At 37.2% G+C, this 21,668-nt stretch overlaps 1 protein-coding gene across 3 annotated transcripts in view; it reads right to left on the reverse strand.

Annotated features, from left to right (window-relative positions):
* HS3ST5 (heparan sulfate-glucosamine 3-sulfotransferase 5) overlaps positions 1-21,668 on the reverse strand; it is a 192,909-nt gene that overhangs the window by 92,195 nt on the left and 79,046 nt on the right. For all 3 annotated transcript variants that reach the window (XM_017830364.1, XM_017830378.1, XM_017830371.1), the window contains exon 2: positions 1,187-1,394. The gene's annotated coding sequence lies outside the window, so the exon portion shown is untranslated. The remainder of the gene's footprint in view (positions 1-1,186; positions 1,395-21,668) is intronic.

A 21,668-nucleotide genomic window follows, 5' to 3' on the forward strand; every position in this document is an offset into this window, starting at 1 on the left:
TGTAGTTCTAATTACATCAAGTTTGAGCTCCATTTACTTTAGCCAATAAGTTTCCTGAAATTATTTTAATAGGTTGTGGAGATGCTTAAAAAGAAAAAGTAGTATTTGTAAAACTAATTATTTTTTTAAAAATGGCCATATGAATAAAGACAACTTTGCCAGAGTAAAACTGAAAAGAACTTTTCTCCCTCTTTCCCCAAACCAAGATGGAGCATTAATCCTGAAAAACATCCTGGAAAAGATGAAAAACAGATGGCAATCATAGAATAAAATCAAGGTTACATGATTGTTCACTTTCTCTACTTCTCATAGCATTATCCACATCATTATAAACATAATTTTTTTTATAATGTTATGATTAGTGCTGAAAATCCTGATGTATCTTTTTGATCTTGCTACTTGCCTTGTCAGTTATGTGTCTGAGACATGACTTGATGTGCACATATGCCCACACACATTCCACCACCTTTCTGAGCATGTACTGTTTTCAGAATTATTTCTTCTACATTTTCGATCATGCCATAGAAAAATTATGTCAGTGAATTATCCTGATCAAGGTTGATTTCCTGAGGTGGCAAAATAGTGTCAGAATAATATCTATAGATTATATAATATTTTAAGAGAGATCAAAAGATAGAAAAAGAATTTTATTAAAATCTCACAGCTTCCAGAAAGTGAATAGCTGCCATTAGGAAGAAATTAATTTTTTTCTAACATGCTATGCATGTTTTTGCCATTCACCTCAAGTCCACATGCCATCTAGAACAACTAAACACACAGCTGAGCAAACACCTACCCCGTCATCCCCAAACAAGAACCATCTTGTGAATAAAGGTAAGCAGAACACTCTTGTCCCACTTTTACCTGTTGTAAGCCAGGTGAGAGTGATTGAAATGCACTAAATCCAAGTTTAGAAGAACTACCACAAAAATGTTTAATGGTAATCAAGCTCAGAACATGGGTAGATCTTTCTCTTGTTGGCCAGAGAGTCATTCAGAGGGCTTTAAATTGTACCAGCTAACTAAGCACGTTTATCATGTGGCAGTTAAAAGCACGATCTCAACTCTATATGTGATGTCAATTCACTATTTTATTCACTTGTGTCTCCATCTAAGCAAAAAATTGAAACATATTCTGCAGTGCTAAAGGTTAAATGAAACTTCAGGCTTTTAAGGAAGACACTAACCTTTGTGTCCTTATGCACGTCCAGAAAGTCCAGCACATCTACGTTTGATGAAGAACATTCCAGAAGAATTTAACTCATCTGTTCCGATGTTCAGTCTCAGGAAGACTTTAGTGTTTACTGAAAAGACCAGTCAGGGAATAAAGCATGTCCAGGTATGCAGATGGAAAAATCAGGCATCTCTGCTGAAATGGTGTACAACTTGCTGAGCCTGTACAAAAAGAGAAGACACTTGCTACGTATTTTAAAAAGAACCCAACAAGCTAAACTAAACAACCGAAAAAACAAGCACTCCGTTTCCCTGTTTAAGAATGAAAATAATTTTTTTTTCAGTAGGGGCCCAGAGGTAGTACTTGTCAGCTCATGTTTTTCGAAGTACTGTCTCAGTATCTTGTAAACATTGGCAGCCTGGAATCTAGAGCGCAGGTTAGGGAGGAAGGGGAAGAGAAAGGAAAATTACAGCAAACGTTTCACAATACGAAGCCCCAGACAAAAGCCATTCCTGATGACAGAAAATTGCTAAATACACTTATTTTAAGTGGGTTAGAGACAAAAGAATGTTAGATCTTTACTGGTAAGAGGCAATATATTGCACATGATACTGCTACTCTGCTACATTTTACCTTGATACTGGACAGAAATGTATTTTACAGCCATTTTGTAAATCACTGGAGAAACTACTTTTATATTGAGAATAATGCCAGATCCATCTGGAGAAAATGTTAAAAATATTTAGTGAGATTGTCTAACTGATCTTGCTTTTTCTTTTTTCTGTTTTTTTGTTGTTTGGTTGGTTGGTTTGGGTTTTGTTTTTTGTTTTGTTTGTTTTGTTTGTTTTTGTGGGTTTTTGTTGTTGTTGTTGGGGTTTTTTTGTTGTTTTTTTTTTTTTTCCAGTTATCTATGCCTCCGTATTGAAGAAATGGGACACAGATACAAACGTGAATATGGTATTTAATTGCAAATTCCATACTACAGTTTCTAGCTTCAGGTATGAACATATCTACTTTCTTTCAAAGTAAATCAAGCATCAAGGAATTTGCAATACAGATAAGCCCTCAAAATCATCAATGCCAATGTGACCTGCCAAAAGACATTATCTCCACAATTATTCTCTTAGCTGGCAAAAAATACTTTTGAGTAGAGGGTCAGAATTAAATCAAAAGGTTTCTACAAAAATATTACAAAGAATGACCAGTTTGAGCACCTTAGATTATGGCTGGAGTCTAAAAAGTGCAGTTGCCTTTGCACATATGAAATTAAATTTTGCACCAATAAAGGAACATAGAAATGTACAAGAATCTTGTAAAAGTCTAGGAAAACAGAAGTCGTCCTTTCTTTGCAATGAAGTGTTTATTTCACCACATAATTTCCCTCTACATTACATAAACCACTTACTTGGCTCAACAGCAGTTTACTTCTGTCTGCTGTTGCCTGTATGATACGTGATTTAAAATGCTGTGTATTGTGTTTTGCTATCACAAACACTTATTCATTAATAATTTATCAGATAAATGGTTTCTGATTGAGCAATTTAAAAAATATAGGCAAATCAATGGCAAAAGACACCGAGCAGCATATTATGATACAATAATTCGAGCTCATACATTAGACCGAATTGATAGTGTCCCAAAAGCCCTCTTTTGATAGCTCAGTTTCACAGAGTAAATGTTCAGCTGAAATAACTAATAAAACATGGGAATTACTGCTCTGAGAAATCATGCCAGTATCATGAACAGTATCTTTGAGAACTAATAGGTTGGCTATAGAAAGTAAACAAATAAACCAACCCTACAAAACATCTCTGTAAGCCTACAAACTCTCCCTGGAGGAAGATTAATAGTCACATGAAGAAGACAATGAACTCATCTATCAGATGTGAATGGCACTTTGAAAATCATAAGGGTCTGATTCCTTTGATGTCAGTGATACTTAGAGATATAGATTGTAGCATTAGATCCAAACAGTGTTTGTTATCACTTGTATGTGTGACACAGACTATGAGGGAAGCAAATGTGATAAATCCCTTAAGAGAGAGCTCTCAAGGGACTCTCGATGTGTCACAAATAAGCTCTGCTCCGAGTTACAGGATTTTCAGCTAAGTTGTTCACAAGGAAAATAAAATGTATTCTAAGGGCTTTGCTATGGCCATGATCACCCACTTTGAGGTTTTAGAGAAAAGAAGGGAGATTTGAAAACACTTTTGGAGAAAAGCTGCATATATACATTTCCCCTCTTCCCAACAGGTGGATTACATGAATTAAATAACTTAAAATTTTCCAGGGCAGTACTCAACCTCCCTAAGAATAATGTTGTTAAAAGTCATATAATTTTATAGGCATTCTGGCAGAATGAACTGGTTTACCATCAGGTTTGAGGAGACTAGTCAATAATGTGTTGACAATAAGTAGACTTATTTATAAAATAGATTCTGTTCAGGTTAAATGGACACATATATTCTGCCAAGAATAGATTGTTTTCAAACTTAGATAGAATTTCTCTTCTGTTATTTGATGAAGTCTCATATTGATAATAAACAATAAGTTTCAGGAATGACAGATCTACCAATAAAAGCTGCCATTCAACATGGAATATATGCTAATATCAATACATATAATTATAAATAATGATCACAAATGCAATCGATTTATTTATTGTAAACAGTTTAAATGAATATATATGAAGTGAAAAATCAAATTAAATGGAGTAACATAATTTTTTTTCTTATGTGATTTCTAATTTAACTATTTCTATTTGTGGTAATGAGAACACTAGGGATTTTTGTTTAATGACTGTCCATTTTCAATGTGCATTTATCCACTCTAACTAAGACTAGAGTCTTTGTCTAATGTATCCTTTCAGACTTCATGCCCAGGATCCAAAGAGTTCTCTATGCCCCACAAGAGGGTAAAAAGACCACTTTTCTTTCTTAAAGTAGGAATCCTTTCAACAGACTGATTGCTTTTTGTGTAAGAGTGCCAGTATTAGCATTAACACTATTAAGGAGTAAGTTGTGTAACCCTTTTTGCACAAAAAACCCCTCCTAGATGCTTTTGTTCTAATAAGCTAAATAGGCTCAGACATAGCTAGAGAGATATAATAGAGAAAAAACAAAACTTTTAGGGATCTAAGCAGTTCCTGCATGTAAAGCCTTAGCTACTGTTTCAGTCCATGAATTACCTGGGTCCTGGTCTTCTCAGTGTTCCCACTTGCCTCATGTTATCACATAATGGTAGAATTGTTAAGGTTCTAATGTTTTCTTCACCTTTTCAGTGAAGAAATGTTTCCTGATACTCAATCTAAACCTTCCCGGTGCAACTTGAGGCCACTTTGCTCCTAGGTTCCCTTTTTAAATGATCTGGTTCATTCCTCTCATGTCCTAGGTATCACTCCGGCCATAGGTCCCACAGACCTGCCTACTCATCATAGGCAGTAGAGACTAAACTTTGCCAGGCTTGACACCTTCTTCTCTATACAGTTGTTTGAACATACTCCAGACAGCTGTGGTCCTTATATAGTCCCACATGCCCTTATGAGGATGGATCTCCTACCTTTCTTCCATTCACTTAGTAAAGAGACAGGAGGAGAGGATTAAGCAATAAGAGCATAACTCATTGATGTAGCTGTATTGTCACTCTTCATTAAGAGAGCAAACTCCTTACTCAGATGCTTGATGACTTAAAAGAATTTCAAAGTTCACAGAATTCCAAAGCAAAGGATGTTGTATCTCATTAGAAAATATTCAAGACGAGTCACCTGCTCTGCATAAAGGTTTGAGCTGGTTCCCACTCCTGCCAAGGGCAAGGCAACTAAATACTGCATAGCTATCTGGCTGCTCCAGTGTCCAGTATTGTGGACTTGAACAATTAAAAATCATAAGTCAAAGCACACCAAAAAGTAAGTCTTGATGGTTATGTTTGTTTCTTTTAAATGATGAACCTGAGTTGGTTTACTGGTTTCCTTCTCTGAATCTGTTAAATGTGGGTTTTTTGTGTGATTCAAGAAAAAAAATAATTATAAAAACAGGTGAAAAGACATGAGTGCCCTCATCCTGTAAAGGCAGAATTTAAAAAGAAATTTTCTTCTTTTTTTTTTTTAATTTTTAATTTATCTTTTTTTAGCTGAGAAAATAGCAAACAACTGAAGACTTGGACATTTTAAGAATTGATTTTCTCTTTATTCACAGATGAAAGTTACTCTTCCTCAAATAATACACAAAGTCTGATCATGTGCACACACTTTGTCCTTTTCAATGAAAAATAAAATGAGTTCAATTAAACCATGACAGCTGAATCATACTTAACACTTCTACAGAATGAGACAGAAGGCATTAACTCTCAAAGTGTCAAGGCTACTCTGGAAGGTTCAAGTCACAGTTAGAATTGGTCCCTACAAAAATAATAAATTTGTTGTAATGCCAGGAAAAGAGATACAGAAAGCAATTATGTGACTGGCGACAAAGGAAAAAAAAAAAGTAAAACAAGTCTCACTCACACAGATTTTCATTTCCAGGCTTCCCCTGGCTTCTCTCTGCAAATACCTGGCCCATCCTGTACACATTCACCTTTCTGGTATTTCTCTGAACTCCCTCTCACCCTAGTATGTCATTTCCCTGCCAGCTTCCCTGCTGGCCCCAAGATTTCTTGATTTGAATTAGGTTTACCCTCTTTCTAAATTATGCCATGATCTTTAGCTCATGGGTTGATCCAAATTCTCTGCTCCATAAAAATAATTTTCAGAATAACCTAAAATTTCTCAGCCTATGGCATCTCTCCAAACCTGACAATCAGACTGCCCCAACTTCTAAGAAGCCAGAGCTTCTAGTATTTATATCTCTGGGGTAAGTCTTTCCGACAGATTGCCTTGGGGTAGCAGCATTGGGAAGCCCTGCAGCACAGTCCTGCAGAGCTGACTGCACGTAGTCCAGAAACTGTTGATGAAATCTGGGAGGAATTTCTATAGATTGCTTCTTCCACCTGCCAGATATATATGAAATGCAATTACCCTCAGGGAAACAACCCTCCATTGTTGCAAATTTTGACATGTCACATATTACCTACTCAACTGGTATTCAAAATGTTTGAGAGATATGTGAAACCTTAACATGTCATAATGGACACATGAACATATCATGTGTTCATCATCAGCTTTTCAGTTCCAAGTTAAACTCTGGCTGCAGGACAGAATGAATTTCAAACAGTTCAATGATTTGCCACCAAAAGTGGAATACTAGCAACCCGCATCTTAAAAAAGATACATTTTTCCTTTTGAACTATTTCAGTGTAATAAAACATGGCTTAGACTATTTGCATCGAGGTGTAATACAGATTGGTAAACACACTGTGCTAGTGTGTCCACATTTCAAAATAAGCACAAACCTTCTCTTTTTCCTCTTTAGCTGCCAGGTAAAAAGTGAGCTCAGCATTCCACAGAGTAATTTTTTACTGTGGTGTAAACCCAGTGCAGTGTGTCTACTCTGAGAAATTTATAACAAAACAAAAAAATGATCAAACTAAAATTACATTAAAAAAGGTATGAAATGTGCACTAAATCTCTTGAGGCAGTAGTCTTAAATAACAAGGTTCTGTTGCAATAAATATTTAATAAGAAAAGCAAGAATAAAATAAGCATGAACAAGTATTTTCAAAGTACTCTTCAACAGGGGTATGTACAATAAATAAAACATTTATATCTGAGTACTGTTCAAAGTACCACAAAAGAGTATATATATACCTTTAATCCACCATATTTCCTATATACGCCATATAAGTATATACAATATACACTTTATGTCTGTTCTTGTGCACTAATTGTGTAACAACTATTCAGTGCAAATTGCTACCTGGGAAAATAATAGCTGCTTTACTGATGTAAATTCAGCACATTAGCACAACTGTACAGCAGCTGAAACTCATGTTGCATGATCTACAGAAATGGGTCAGCTTTATGAGGAAATCACTAGTTCTCGTAGAAAATAAATAATGAACTTCCTCTTGGGGGGAGACCCCTTTGAAGACACAAGGCCAACGTGAATTTTCTTAGCAGGAAATGTGTTTTCTATGAGTCAGGGAGAGGAACAGCCAGTGGCCCAGCATCCCTGCCTCGGTGCAGAGAGGTGCCTTTTAGCACACGAGACACAGTGCAAAAGTGTACAAGGAGTGGATGGAGCTATGACAGCATTCATGTCACAGCCCTGGCAGTGGGGATACACCATGTTCACTGGGAAGGGAAGGCTGTAACGCATAGTGACCCTTGGCAGCTTTGTGTGACAGCGAGAAGATGAGAAGGGCCAGTGGGACTCACATACGCTCATCAGCACATTACAAACTGACAACCTGGTCCAAAGATTTCATGAATGCCATTAAGGTACCTATATCTAAAAAGAAAAAATTTATTAAGAAGATATTTTTCATATATATATATATATATAAATATATATATATATATAATTTATTTATTTATGTTAAAATATATTTAAATACATGTGTTCACAACACTAACTATTTCTGGACAGAAAGGAAGAGTAAAAAATCAGCGTATATTATGACAACTGCTATGGATTTTTTCCCTTCAAAATCTCAGTACATAATAATATCAGCTCCTTTATCTCTTCACGGCTACTTATTACATTTAATCATGTAGTGCCTGATACAATCTGTAAGTGAACAGCTGAAAAACCACCATAAGGGATTCTTCACTTCCATGTCACAGCTATTTTGTCTTTCCTAATCCACGAGCCACGGTTCACAGGCAAGCTCTTCTTTATTTTGGTGTTAGGCAGTGTGGGGGTAACTGTATATTTGGTCCTGTCTCCTGCCCTCTTAACTGCAGCTTCCAAATATTTCAGTTATCTGGATTTTTAAAAAGAGGCAAGAAAAACTAGCAGAAGACCCATTACTGCAGCATATGAGATACAAGGAGAGGATGAGAGAACTGGGCTTGGCCAGCCTTGAGAAAGGAAGGCTAATGAGAGACCTTGCTGTGGTCTACAGTCACCTAAGAGGAGGATGTGGAGAAGATAAAACCAGACTCTCCTTAGAGGTGCACAGTGGGACGGTGAGAAGCATTGGTCACAATACACAACACAGAAAATTAAGGCAGAATAAAAATAAAAAGAATTTGCTGTGAAGGTGGTCAGCTGGAGCAGATTTCCTGGAGAGGTTGTGGAGTATCCATCCTTGGACGTAATCAAAACTCAACAGGACAAGGTTGAGCTACCTGCAGTGTGACTGGCCTGTTTCCAGTAAGAGCTTGGATGTGAGGCACTCTGAGATCCCTTACCCTCAGGCGACTCTGCTGAGAAAAAGTCATGGCTTCTCTGATACATAAGCACTGCTTGTAGACCTAGTTCCCACAAAATGCTAGGTATTGCTTGGAGGAAAGAGTTTCTTATCTCTCTGAGTGAAATCTACACAGCAGTTCTCTGAATCCCAAAACCAGATTGTATGCACAAGACCTAAAGAGTCTCAGCCCCGTCAGCTTTCCAGATGCAGTCCCACACAAATGTAACTTCACAGACCTGAGCTGACTTACAAAGATGCATAGATTATAGAGAGCAGTAAATATAATCTGAATGCAAACATCAGGATGGCTTATCTTTTCAGTACTTTTGCTCAGTAAGTAAGTTCTTTTCTCATTTGGAAAAAAGGTACAGGCCAATTGCAATATCAGTTTTATGTGTCTCCTTGATCACCTTCTTTCCCTAAACTGGTGAGCATATAAATTAGGTGAATTATTATTTTCCAGTTCTAATTTTTCTGCCTAGGCAGCTTATTTATTTCATCTGTGTTTTCAGTAGTTTTGCATTTTATCAATGTAAAAGGTTTTGGGATGTTTCCAGGCAGGCAGTGAAAAAAATGTAATTCTGCACTGAACCTCCTCAAATCTGATTCAACCACCCTCTCTCAAAGGCAGCATCCTTCGATCTCAGTACCTTGCCTTCAGACCCCTTCTGTCTCCTGGCTGCAGCAGCAGCTGCATACAACTCCTGCAGCTGGTGGGAAAACAGTTTTCCACGGGCATGGAGAGGGACATCAGCCAGGTGCATGAGGCAGCACTGTGGGTATGAATGCATTGTGTATCTATCTGCAAAGGCTATAAAAACAGCCTATTGCTATCGAGCCAGTTGTTTAAACCGTCTAAATGGCCACTTTTCCAGAAATTGGTTCTGCACTTTGAGCAAAGACACTGTCAGCCAAGAAGAATACAAAAAATTGCCTGTGCTAAAAAAATTATCTTGCTGTTTCTTGGTTTCCTTCATAAAGCCACACAGAAAGAATTGTTCTGCAGCCACATTTGAGGCAGAGCAGCAATCTTTGTTTCCAATTTGCTTTCATATCAGTCCCCACCCTGTCCAAATGCTGCCAATAATTACCATATTAAATCATCATCATGGCTGGGCTTCGCAAACGAAGTTTTGGGAAGGGCTCTACCCACATTTGTTACAAGCACGCTGATGGCTAAAAAGGTCAATATGCAACAGACGTGACCAGTTGCAAAAGGCACAGCAGAAAGACTCCTTAGGTGGTAAATTCTGCAAGATACGATTCTTTCTGCGTTGCCTTTTCTCCTCAAGAGTGATCCTGCGTGCTTTCTCAAAAGCATCAGCAGCGTTATAGATGGTGTGTCTCCAGGCCTCCCGCTTGGAGGCCTGAGTAGACCAGTTATGGTGATCAATATGGCCAAGGCTGAGATGTTGTTTCAGGGAGTCCTTGTATCTCCTCTTTGGGGCTCCTCTCATGCAGCAGCCAGTGGCAAGTTCACCATAGAGCAAGATCTTAGGGAGGCGGTGGTCCTTCATCCTTGAGACGTGTCCTGCCCAACGCAGCTGCGTTCTCAGCAACATGGCCTCAATACTTGTGACTGCTGTTTGTTCTAGAACAGACGTATTAGTCACATAATCTGACCAGTGAATGTTTAGGATTGTTTGGAGACAGCGTTGATGGAAGCGTTCTAGGAGTCACAGGTGGTGGCAGTAGATGACCCATGATTCAGATCCATATAAAAGAGTAGACAGCACAATGGCTCTGTAAACACTGATCTTGGTACTTTTCTTCAAGTGTTTATTTCGCCACACTCTCCTGTGGAGTTTTCCGAAGGCACTGTATGCCTTTGCTAACCTATTGTCTTTCTCTCCGTCAATCTTACCATCCGAGGAGATGAGGCTGCCTAGGTAATTAAACTGCTGGAGTGATTTGAGCTCTGATTGGCCAATAGTGATATGGGGATGATGGAAGACTTCCTGAGGTGCCAGTTGATAGAGAACTTCTGTTTTCTTTAAGCTGACTTCCAGCCCAAAGAGCTCAGCAGTGTCTGCAAAGCAGGATGTTAAACACTGCAGAGCTGCTTCTGTGTGGGCACCAAGGGCGTCATCGTCAGCATAAAGCAGCTCCCGGACAAGATGGTTTAAGGTCTTGGTGTGGGCCTTCAGTCGCCTTAGGTTGAATAGGCTTCCATCAGTACGGTGTCGGACGTAGATACCGTCCTGATCATCGAGGTCTGCCGAGGCCCTTTGGAGCATCATGCTGAAAAAGACTGTGAATAGGGTTGGAGCGAGAACGCAGCCTTGTTACACATCATTGGTCATTAGAAAGGGCTCAGAAAGTGCATTGCCATATCTGACTTGGCCGTGCTGATCCTCATGGAGTGAGATGATCATTTTGAGGAGCTTGGGGGGACATCCTAAACGTTCCAAAATCTGCCATAGACCTTTTCTGCTCACAGTATCGAAAGCTTTGGTGTGGTCAACAAAGGTTACATTGAGACCTTTGTTCTGTTCCCTACACTTTTGCAGTTGTCTAAGAACAAATACCATGTATTAACTGCAGATTTGAAAAAACCTTTTTCCTTTGCAAAGCAGAGATATTCAGTCCAGTCTCAGATGACATGGTTGAAGTTTCACAGTGTTCTCCTGTCACATGTCAGATTAATTAACTCAGCCCCGATTAATTAAAACTAGAACTTTCTTTTATTCAACCATCTAAAATACCAAGTTCCAGTGATTTCCTGCAGAGATACACAGGCAGAACAGCTCCCACTGCAATCATTCATTATTCTTTACAGAGATACCATGCCATATTTCATATTCCCACTAGAATTTTACTGATGTGGCTATACTGACATTGGTAAAATTATTCTTGATTTACTTTGGCACAAAAGAGGTCAGCATCATGTCTATTGGGATAAGATAGTTCCTCCCCATGGTCATATTTACTTTACTTAGGACTACAAAAAAAAAAGTATTGCTCAATATACCATCCTTTCTCATGAAAAAAGAAAAAGAAAAAAAGAAAAAATAATTGCAGTCTGCTCTAAGGTGAACTGCTGCTTTTTGTGGTTACCAGGAAGAATGAGAGCAGTATCAATCCAGCTAAATATCTCTGATGTATACACAATGTTCCTTATTCAATAGTGCTTCAGACATAGACAGTTCTGAAAAAAACCAAATCTTTCCTCAAAAATAGGGAGGCAGCTTTCATTAAAAATTGAGAAGGCAACTAAAATGAAAACAGTTTAAGCTGTTCCCATTTCTCATGTTATTTCATGTTGTAAACATCCACATGTGTTCACTAGCTTTGGTAAAAAACAGCAAATCCTCTAGAAACACCACCAAGGATTGCTGTCTTTGGTGTGTGGTGTTTCATCAGCTGAAACTGATAAGAAGACTGGGGAAAACAACTGAAAAAGAAGCATGTGATAGATGAAGATTGTCAGGGATAGGCAACCGAGTGACAGAAACTGATTCACTGAGAAAGGAAGATGAATGCTTTAAAAGACTTTCTTTTCACTTTATTGAATATCTTCTTCTCTATTTCTGTTTAACATTTCAAGATCTGTACTATCTGAAAAATTAATTGGCTTTTAGAAGCCAATTAACATTAGTGAATAACTACATTACTTTTCGTGCATGTTAGTTTGGAAATCAAGTGTACATTCTTAGGGTGCTCAGGCATGAGTGGTAAGAACAACACAAGACCTTGAAATGAGTAGAAACTCTAAACATATCGAAATAATGCCATTTGTGATAATGTTTCAGCAGGCTGTGTGGAAGAGTGGCAGTTTCTATGGATGCATAGAAAGTTTGTTTAGCAACATAACTTGGCCAATAAATCTGCTCTTTCAGCACTAGTTTGCAGCCATAATATCTCCTAATTAATCCATGAAACTGCAAGTTACGTGATGCAGCCAAGAAGCCTTAAAGGCAATCCTCCCAGGTCTTTCTCATCAAAGACTTCCACTGATATTAATATGAGTACTATGCATAGAGAGCTTGCAAATGGGGTACAAAAAGTTAAGCAGAGGCTTTGCTAGCCCCTCATCCTGATATAACAATCTCAACCTGAAGAACATTTATTTATCTACGGATGTGTATTACTCAATCCATGAGCTTTAAAGACATGCAGAATATAAATTTTCTTAGGAGTTCTCACAGTGCTGTAGTACAAAAAACATCTGAAGCTGAAAAACCTCTTTTGAATTAAAATACAATAAGAGGATTTCCCCCCTCCTCTGATAAAGAGGCATTATTTTCTCTTCTTTTATGGTGACCAAGCATTTCCCATGCAATCAGAGCGTGCTTTTTAGGTTTTACTCTTCCTGTAGCTTGAGGTCTATTTTAATTACAACTTCAGTTAAAACTGAGGCTCTTATATGCTCATTTGTCTCTGGACTTTACAAAACCCCCACAAAATATCATTGTGTTTACAAGAAAATCAAGAGCACTGGCAATGCTGAAAAAACACAAACAAAATACTAATCAGAAAAATACCATCTTTTCAAAGCAGGTGCTTATGGAGAGGGAGTTCTCTTCTTGTCTTACAATTCCCCCTTAAATTAATTTTGCATTACAGTTATGGTTTACTGGTAGATTGGGTTGATCTGGCACAGTGTGTGACCCAAGTCACCATTCTCCAGATCCTGAGGCCCTCTCTGCATGCAGCAGCAGAGATTGAAATGGATGTCAGAGGCAGTTGGATGCCAGAAAATGGAAATAGTTGTGTGGGTCTACCAAAATGCTAACATCAGCTCTGGTTCTTACGCTTCCTTACACTCAGGCTAAAGCAACACTACTGATGTTCATAAATCTTCCACTTCTACCTCTGGTTTTCTTAAAGCATCAAGACCAAGGCAATTAAAAAGGCACCAGGCAGAGGTGAATTAAACACATCGACATATTTTCAGCTATAGCCTCTATACCCTGCCCTAAACAGATACGGTTTCAGTACAGGGAAGGACTGAGGCATGTCTGAGAAAGAGGTTTAATCTACCAAGTTTATTCCATTTAGAAAGACTACTTTCAAGAGTATATAGAAAGAATCATTCTTAAATCAATATATTGAAGAAGATCTGTGCTCAGTAAATGCTTACTCCTTTTTTTCATACTCTTCTCTAAAGACCTGTAGGACAGATGGTTCAAAGGACCTAAGCTTCATTTCTCCAGAATAGAAGGCTGTGCCCTCGAGCTTACTGCTATCACAGCATGCATATAACCTCCACTCCCATTTTTCTGAATCTCAGTTTGCCCACCTGTGGTGACTCATATGGACAAAAATGATTTGACATCAGATAAGCTTAAAATTAGACATAGTAAAAAAAAAAAAAAAAAAAAAAAAAAGAGAAATTTATTCTGTATTTTTGGAGAACAAATTTTTAAACTTTTCAAACTAGCTTTGCTAAAAGGTAGAAGAGTAATCTTATTTGCAAATATGTTTATGCAAATGAATTATACGTCTCAAGTGAAAACTTGCATGGACAAACTTTCAGGTTCAAGAACCCAGGTGTAGCAGGTGAGGTCATTTAATTTCTACAGACATATTTCTGATGAAATAGATTGATTTTAAAATGTGCAATAGGGACTGAGATGCAGCAGTTTACACTACATTCAAAATAATTCCTGCTCAGCATTGGTAATTAGGAAATCCCAGAAGAACAAGAAATATGATACCTTATAACACTAAGAAAAATATGAAAACTAGCAAATTCCAAACACTCCAAAAGTAAAGTCTTAAGAACTCCCAGTGCAACAAGTCTTTCTATATGAAAGCTTTACAGCTCTTGTTCAAAGAGTCAACAAATGCAAATATCATCACTGCATATAGACTTTGAGCTGGTATAATTTGCCATGGAGTTCGCTGATGATATATTGATTTCCACTAATGAGGGTCTGACCTAAAAAAATACCGCATTCATTTACCAAAGAAATGCTTTATTCCCCCCACTTTCAAACTTTATTTAGCTTTTCTCTAGGGGAGCAGAAGTGCTGAATTAGCATGTAAGTACATTCAGCATCTACTCCCTGAGCCAAGCAGGCTATAAGTGCAAGGAGGGCATAAGAAATTTCCCATTTTGTCTCAATTTAGTATAGATTGAGATAATCACTGTCATAGAGATGAAGAAAGGGCAACAAAGAAAGTGTTCTGGAAAAGTTTTCTGTTGCTTAGAAAACCCATGGTGGTAATTGGGAAACTCTAAATAGAAATAAACTTATTAGCATTTAGGAAGAAAGAATATTAGAAAAGAGTTTACTTGGCTTATTCCACAAAAAATTTTTCAGAAGAAAATTTCAGAGAAACAAGACAGATTGGAATAATAAAAATAATTTAAAACACATCCTGCTGTTTTAGCAGTACTTTTTTAGTCCTATCAAAGTACTTTTTTTCCCCTGATATACTGTAAGAACGGAAGTATAACTTTTCTTAAGAAGAATGACGAGTGACCCAGTTTTAGAGTTAGCATTCATACTGTTATCCTCTGGGGTTTATGTTTAAAAGATTATCTTGACATTAGGAAAGAAGATTTTCTGTATTTTCCCAGTTAAATTTTGGACTCTATGCTTACAGGGAACATTAAGCTGATAAGAGAGAAGAAAAAAGGTTTCAAACAAGACTGACATTTAAAAAAGAACCACCAAGCCCTTATAAAGATACAAATTTCTGAAATTTTCTTTTGGGTTCAACTTCCAAAGAAAAAAAGCACTCTGAGTGACTTATTTGATACTGGTCCCCATCTAGAACTCAAAAGTTATGCACAGTGAGGCTCCTTAGGTTGCAGCAATTTTAAGTAGGACACTTATTCTCCCCACTGAAGAGAGTAAAGCCCCAGGCACCTGGTGTACTTTCCTGCCACTTGTCAGAAGTATTCACTTTGTTTGGTTTAGAAGCTGGGAATCTACCATAGCTGAGAGTCACAGCCATGACTACTTAAAGAAACTATTTTATTCTTACACCTTGAAAGAACTGGAATTCACACCACAGTCAGATCTCTGTTTCTTTCATTAAAAAAATTCCTTAACCAGTGTCACAGGTACAAAACTCTTATTATCCAAGAAAGTAACCTATAAGTGTAATTTATGCAAGAAAAATAATTTGCCTGTTCAGGTGACAGTTAAAAACATATACCCATTTTGCTCACATGCTTTTCTTTCTTGATCAATAATACAAAGATTCTTGTTTGAATTTATCTGGACATGAGATTTGAATGAGATGTTGGTTGCCGGCCAGACAAACAAATTCAGCTTCGTATCAGTGTTTCAAACATCCTAATTGTTTTAAAATTGAATACCTTTTACTGTAATATGATGACATATTACAAATCTATTTTTCTTTTATTTCTCTTAGATGCCTAAATCATTAACTGTGCTCATCATGTAGATTCTGGAGAGCTTACTGCAGTGGTTACAACCTATAGAGGTTGACCAGAAATATACCACAAGCAGCCCGATTTAAGGTCAGAAAGAAACTTGTGCCCTTCACTTTTATATGAGAGTAACTCTAACATGTAATGTTATTATAATATCTTTATAGTTTTGAAATGTAAAAAACCAACCATATAATCATCACTTTCTATTCTACATAATTATAGTAATTTTTTAACATATCCAGAATGTAAACACAAAAGAAATGTAATAGCAGTTTTTTTGCAACAGCTAGTAAAACCACCGTTATAAAGTTAAAAACTTTAAACCCACAAAACCACTGTCATTCCTTAGGCTAGTGGTGCGTGGAACAGTAGAAAATAATCCTAAAGCACTGTTGTTTTAAAAAATGTATTGATTAAACAGTTCACTGAAGTTAGAAATTTCAAATAGTGGAACACCTCAAGTGATATAAGAAGGGTTTTGCATATTGTCAGTGGAACAAAGGAGCACAGAGCATTTGCACAAAGCGATTTTGATATCAATAGGCTGAATTGTCACAGCTATGAATCATCATAAAAATCTGCTGTAACAAGTAATACAAGACTTTATAAGACATTCTTTAGTGAATCATAGATTTTAAAACCCCAGCAACTAAACCCCAAATAATTTCAATTTCTTAACTGCTTTTTTCCCCTATCAGAATAATTTTACACAACACAGAAAACTAATTTTTATATTTTTGTGCCCTATTGTACAAGTCTTCAAAGGAACAATAATTGTTCTCTTTTCCTTTAGGGCACCAGTGAATATTTCAGAAAATACTAAGACTAAAACCACCCCATCATTTCTTTCAATACTCTTGCTGGACTGATTTGATTGAAATATTAACATCCACTGAATTGTTCCTTTTTTTTTTTTTGTGATAGTTTCATAGTATCACTTGTGTTTTATCTACCTTTCATATCTGAAGAAGGCAGATAAATACTAGGGAAACAATGTTCTAGCTATTTCAACTTTTCTCATCAGGATGAAAATGGACACTTTTGTGTGGAATAGGTAGGCTCCAGAAATAATGCAAATCAACCTTACCACGGTGACATGAAATGAAACTTGTATAGATAAATCAGACAAATTGTATGCTGTGTGTGCAGTCTTCTGCTTTTCCACCACTCAAGCTGCACCAAACACAAAACTGATTTATGCATATTTTAAAAAGGAGATGATGCTCCAAAGAGGCTGGGTGGCATGAAACAGAACTGCATGGTGGCACAGACATACAGTCGTTGGACCAGGGGAGCACGACTGATTCAGCAGGTGCATCTGTAATTGCACGCAGGACCCAAAGGATTTCTTCCTCATTGTCCCAAGGGAAACTTCAGTTCCAAGACCAGATGCTAGAAACACTCAGCTTTGCAAGTTTGGTTTGTCTAATATGACACTTGCATAAGNAACTGAATGATGGAACTAAGCAATGAAATTTTTTCCATTATTAATTTTTCTTCTTCTAATAAACTGGGATCTATTTTCTCATGAAAAGTGTAGAAGTTTTGCAGAAGTAAATGCTATATAAAACAAAATGTATTTCTTATTCATGGATCTGCTGGGAGTTTTTGCATGATCTCAATTAGCTCTGCAAAGCAAGCATTTAAACAGCAAATACAAACTTAACAAGATTAGTTGGCAGTTAGTTCTTTCCCCTGCTCTGGACCACTTTATCAAAAAATCATATAAAGGGATCCATAATGTGATGTCTTGTAAAGACAGAAGGTAACATTATAGGTTTCCAATGTAATCTGAAAACTTATTAAGATAAATTCTTCAAAGAATTTCCGTGGATCTTGGAATAGGATAAGTGTAATAAAGTCAAAATCTATAATGAGAGTTAATCGTCTAAAACAAGGGAGCCCATTTCCTAAACAAGGCACCTCCCTGAACTGAACTGCCTTATCAAGCTTTAAGCTTAGAGTACTAAAGACTAATTAAAAAAAAATCTCAGTGAAAGATGATTTTGACACATCTTTAAGATCCTTCATGCCTTGTTATGCAATACTTGGCAAGTGTTATTGCATATTTAGAAAACAATAAATACAGTATAGAAGGTAGCTCTGAAGGGCTAGAAGTACACTTTCTGGGTGTCCTGGTTTAGGCCAGGACAGGGTTAATTTTTTGCAGTACCCAGGAGGGGCATGGTTAAGGCCCAGATGTTATTCTATACAACCTCAGGTAATTGCCTGGGGTGGGGGAAAAGGGACTCACTTTCTCTTCCCAGGAAAAGGGGTTCCTTCTGGTGGAGAAAATGGGGTTGGGGGAAGCCATCTGGTATTTGTTTATTGTCACGGGCTTTTCCATGTAAATAATTCTTTTGTCTTACACTTTTTGTTATTAATATTGTTGCTGTTCTTTTTCTCATTACTGTTTCCAGAAAATTGTTTTTATCTAAACCTGTAATCTGTGCCTTTTGTGCCTCCAGCTGGAGGGGGAGGGGGGGGAACAAGCAGCAGTGTGGTTTTAGTGGGAGCAGTAAATTGGAGAATACCATTTCTAAACCACAACAGCTAGCAATTTTACTCTTTTATACTACGAATATTTGTTCAGTAACAATCTGTTATTAAAGTCATCGACTCATAGAATGGTTTGGGTTGGAAAGGACCTTTAAAATTATGTTGTTCCAAGCCCCCTGCCGTGGGCAGGGAAAAATCCTACTTGACCAGGTTGCTTAATGCCCCATCCAACCTGGTATTGAACACCACCAGGAATGGAGCATCCACAACTTCTCTGAGCAACCTGTTCCAGTGCCTCACCACCCTCACAGTAAAGAATTTCTTCCATATACCTAACTTAAATTTTCCCTCTTTCAGTTTGAATCCATTACTCCTTGTCTTATCACTACAATTCCTGCTGAAGCGTTAAAAAATATTAATGAATCCCATGCTAGCAAGTCCTGTGCTCTTATGCAGTAAGGAACTTGTCATTTTCCTATATCTATAACTTATGGTATTAGAAGCTCCAGGAAACTGGAGCTGCTTTTGATTACACTGCAACACACATTCCCCTCTAAAGCCAACACGACTTGAGAAAGAAAATTATCCCAGGTAAGGGAGAACATCCTATAGCAGAGAGTCAGGCTGTTCTGCTGGTGGCTATCCTTTCAGCTCACGTACAGAAAAGCAGACCATTCCTGGAGAAAAGTGATACAGTGCAGTGTCAGCGTGCCACATCTCCAGCTGCCCCACCAAGACTGGCTGACACCAATGTTAACACCTTAAAGTGCTGCTACATACACAACTCCACTTTCTCTGTGGAGCACTGGCTGGTTCCCATGAAGAGTGTCATTTCCCCCTGACACAGGACAGATACATTTTTCCTCACACTAAGTAGCTCTCTTTGTGTAGTTTTATCAGGAATAGTGTAGACTTAGCAGTTCTACTTGTGGATCTGCTCAAATTACCAAAACTCAAATGAAGGATACATACACTTCAAAATTCTCTAACATACCATGGAATCTCTTTCATGATAAACAACACTGATTTCTAGTCTGCACTTTTCTCTGCTGCTGCTCCCATAGACAGTATAGGACAAGCTCTGAGACTGATTGTAATCCCTAACATAAGTAGCAGGATTTTTATCTGTCCTTTAACAGCACGCTGCCAGCAAGAGCCTATTTAAGCCTGTGAAACACGTAAGGTCATTCACTCCCATTAAACTTTTGTTTTCAAATTTCTTTGGGAAAAAGAGTTTTCTTCATTTCTATTATCATTCTCCTAATGTTTTCATTCAGTGATGAAACTTCTCCAGACAAAGGAGAAAATGGGGTAATTTTCATTTAGGTCCCTTTACTACATATATTACTGCTACCTTACTAACAAATATCTATTACTTTGCAAAATCATGCGCTAATTTCTATAGCAGTCAACACAGGAGGTTATATAGTCATCTTTAGAACTCCACAGATACGTGTTTTCCATTATATTATACTCAGAGAGCTTTTCTCCCTGGGGGGGGGCTTCTAATGTGATATTTAGCTGGAATCATGAAGCAGCTAAGCTCCATCAAAACCATGCACATGGACTCAAGGGTAACTGTAAATAATGCAAAAATAGATCAATACTAATCTTGAATTGTTTATGTGTAATTCCCATAGAGCTCTTATGACTCCAGCCACATCCTGTGCCATAGGTTCTGACTGGCTGCTTCTTCCCAGTTGTGGCAGGGACATCAGGAATATGCAACGTCAGCATTGCTCTTAGATATCATATGCAAAATATAATGTGAATTGAATTCTTTCTCTGTAAATATATATAGGGATATATACCATATATTCTCAAGAATATATTCTTTTCTATAGATGAAAAAATTAAAGATGTATAATAAAAAACTACACTGTTGCTCACTATTGTGGGGCTTAACTTTCTGATCCTACCGGTTGATTTTTTTTTATTTATCTAGCCTTTCATGAATAAACAGACTCAGAAAACAATGATAATTTATTCTGAATTTTAAAAGAAATACACAGTAGACTGTATCTGCACATGTATATTCTATGCTAGAAGAAAAGTCAACCATTCACAATCATTTATTGAAAGAAATATTTGAATCAACTGTTGGACCCCATTAAGTAATAATAAACATTTAGTTCTTAGATTATGTATTTTCCTTTTAAAGCTACAATCCCATGAATAAACTTCTTTAATTATCTTCTAAAGATGTTCTATTTAAAAAATCATTCTGAATTATGCAGCTCCCTGAACAGTAAAATGGCTTCACTCTCCTGTCTTCTTCCCCCATTTTGTTTATTTGTTGTGATTTTTCTTGTTTTGTTTTTCTCTTCACCAGCTCCTTTTAGGAATACCAACCAAAAAGCTGTTTTTTCAAACACCAAAATAAATATGATGTTGAGGAAAGCAGCTCTTTGCAGGGTTCTAGGCAGTATATTTTGCTCATTAGAAAGCAGCAGACAGATTGCTGATGAAAATTCTAATAAGTAATATTAAAGCATTAATACCACGAGCTCAGGGTTTTGTACAACACAGCAAACCGTATGCTGCAGAGCTTGGGATCTCTTTCCAGCTGTCAACTGACACTATCCCTGGGTTCCTGCTAATTGAAGACACACCAAGGCAAACAAGTCAGCTAATTCCAGAACAGTGAACTGATTAACTTCGGGTGTATATACATATTTATAAAGAGAGCGTTGTTTTTGCCTCAAAAATCAGAAATAGTTTTAGTTTTCAATTTTAGAAGTTGCAGACTACAAAAGAATTAATGGCATAATGACTTTCATAAGAGTCACAATTATCTTTCTACTATGTGATTAAAAAAACCCAGAGATTTTGTAACAATATAACATTTTCTCTAATCCTGAAAAATTAGATTAAAATAGATTCCTTTTCAATTTTTGTTTCTTTAAATTCATACACTTCTGTCAGAAAGTCATAAGATGAAAAAGAATAATATCTTTTTAGATCTATAACATCATAAAGTATTTTCTTCAATTTTCTTTAGTGTAAATATGAATGACTGGGCCAGCAGGTGACACTCTCCACTGCCATGTACACTGGGAAATCTCTTGGTTCCATAGTCAAAACTAATGTTTGGAGAATACGAGATCCTATAGAGCAGCCAGGAAAGCAGTTCTGCTTTACGGCCAGAATTTTGTGATTTGGTAAAGAAAGAAAACTAAAGAAATCAAAGATCTTGGAAAGTAAAGCAACATTGATAGGTGTGCTGCAGCGTGATAGCATTAGAAGCTGAATGGTGAAAACAACCATAAAGCAACTTTTGATTATATTTGTCTCCCATGGACGATCCCCTTACAAACTGGAATGTGCAGCTTTGGGTTGGTCTATGTAAAGG

This window comes from Lepidothrix coronata, unplaced genomic scaffold, assembly GCF_001604755.1.
Source record: "Lepidothrix coronata isolate B3197 unplaced genomic scaffold, Lepidothrix_coronata-1.0 Scaffold5, whole genome shotgun sequence".
NCBI classification, from domain to species: Eukaryota; Metazoa; Chordata; class Aves; order Passeriformes; family Pipridae; genus Lepidothrix; species Lepidothrix coronata.